We start from the raw sequence: 2,304 nt of genomic DNA, 5'->3' as shown, positions 1-2,304 counted from the left end.
TGAAGATGAAGCAAGGGTCTCTAGGAGGCAGGACATGATGAGATCTAGAGCAGAATACCCACAGGATGGTCCAGAAATGGGCAGCATCAGCATCACCTGGGAGCTTGTTAGTAATGCAAAATTGTTGGACTTTATCCCAGATACAATGAATCAGAATCTATGGGAGTGGGGCTTTAGCAAGCCCTCTAGGTGATTCTGATGCATGCTCAAGTTTGAGAATCACTTGACTAGAGCACAGGTGGAGGGAGAAAATGTGGATGGAAGCATAAATGCCACTTCCCATACGAAAGAAGGATGTAAGGATGGATATCTGGGACAGTTGACTGAGTTGTGACTTGATATATTTAATTTTCTGTGTGTGTGTGTGAAATAGCAGGCATAATTCTCTGCTGAGAATGTGGGATAGGAAATGGTTTAAGAAGAGAGCTGAAGGTCTGAAAAAGCTGCCCTGGGCAATGGAAAAGGGACATGCTGAAGTGAGCATGATGGAGGTTCAGAAGATGAAGGAGATCGAGAATTGGGAGTCAAACAACTTACAGTCCTTTTTTACCTTCTGGCAACTGAGAAGGCAGAGTTTATCTGACCCAATAATGGGATGTTTGCAGTGTGGGTGCAGCTGAATTGATTGATCATGGTTTAGGCCAGAAAGTTTCAGGACATGAATTCAGTAAGGGAAGAAAACAGAATGAATGGAAACCAGAGGTGAAGTGCCTGGAGGTTCTAATAAGATCAAGGCAGAAGGACAGTAGGAACATGAGAGTGCTAGAGCTGCAAGGATGGTGGACTTTGGTTGGAGAGTGAGATGCTGAGTGTGAGATTTCAGAAGGGACCTCCAAGTATGATTAAAATGCGAAGAAAGCATCCAATAACTAAGGCAGAGTCCAAGAGGAAATAAAAGAAAGAATTTGGAAGGAACAAAGAAAATTCAGAAGAAACCTTAAAGAAAGAACTACAATCAAAGTCTTCGAAGAGATAAAAGCAAGTATTACATTTGTGAGAGAACAAGATGCTTAAACAAGGGAATGATCAAAAAATAAGTAAAGAGCTCCTGGAAACTTAAAAATATGAGAGCTCAAAATAAGTATTTAATAAAGGTATTGGAAAGTAAAGGAGAGGGAATATAAAGCATATATTGGTCAGCTTGATGGTGTCCTATAAGTTCCTTAAGCTTTCTTCACTTTTCTTTCATTTTTTTTTCTTTTTGTTCCTATAACTGAATCATTTTCAATGACATGTTTTTGAGTTTGCTAATCCTTTCTTCTGCTTGATCTAGTCTGCTGTTGAATCCTAATGATTTTTCTGGTTTGGTTATTGCCTTCTTCAGCTCTCTAATTCTGTTTGGTATTTTAAAATATTTCTCTCTGTTCGTTGAATTTCTCACTTTGTTCATGCATTGTTCTCTTGATCTTGGTGAGCTACTTTATGTCAGCTACTTTCAATTCTCTGTTCGGTAAATCACATAACTCCATTTCATTAGGGTCAGTTTCTAGAGATTTATTTTGTTCTTTTTTTTTGGAATATCTTTGGCTGATTCTTCATTATCCTTGACTCTCTGTGTTGGTGTCTGTGCAATGGACAAAGCAGGGACCTGTCAAGAGTATAGCTTAGCTACTCCGTGGTATTGCTGCCTCAACATCTATTTTGTTTGGCCAAGTGGCCTGCAGGGACCTTACGCTGACACTAACCCCCTTTGCAAGTGCATGCCCTAGATGGCAACCTGCAGAGTCAGTAGCAATATAAGTTCTTGATATGAATTCCCCAACAGCCCTTGTGATCAATAGTCTGTTCTGCCTCCCGGGGCCTGTAAACCTTATGCACCCCTTGGATAAGGCTCCCATGGAGCTTACAAAACCTGGGTCTTTTTTGTTTGGATTGACTAATCCAGCCCTAGCCCAGGAACTCCAAAGGACTCCACCCATGGACCCTAATAAAGGCATGAGCCCCAGGTCCCGTCTCTCTGTCTGTCTGTACTCTGCCTTGATCTCCTCATGTGGTCCCTCAGGACAGTTCTGTTTACTTCCTCTAGGACTTGTGAGTAACAAACTTCTCTATTTCAACTTCTCTTGTGGTCTGTTACTAAACCATGGCTCACTATCTGGCACTCTGTGCTCCACTTAACAAATGTTGATTTAACAGAGTCATAACAGCATCCTCCTGGCCTCAAACAAGAAACAGCCTCCACCAATCAGCCCAGCCAGAGATTCTGCAGGCCTCTTTCTCTCCTCAGTGAGAAGCAGGCTGCTGTGGTTTTTGTCTGCTTGCTCTGTGGTGAGCCAGGAGGGGGAGCTAGGGTGTCTATTAGCC

The sequence above is a fragment of the Diceros bicornis genome, chromosome 14 (genome assembly GCF_020826845.1).
Source record: "Diceros bicornis minor isolate mBicDic1 chromosome 14, mDicBic1.mat.cur, whole genome shotgun sequence".
Taxonomy (NCBI): Eukaryota; Metazoa; Chordata; class Mammalia; order Perissodactyla; family Rhinocerotidae; genus Diceros; species Diceros bicornis.
Note: the sequence above shows the minus strand (reverse complement) of the source record.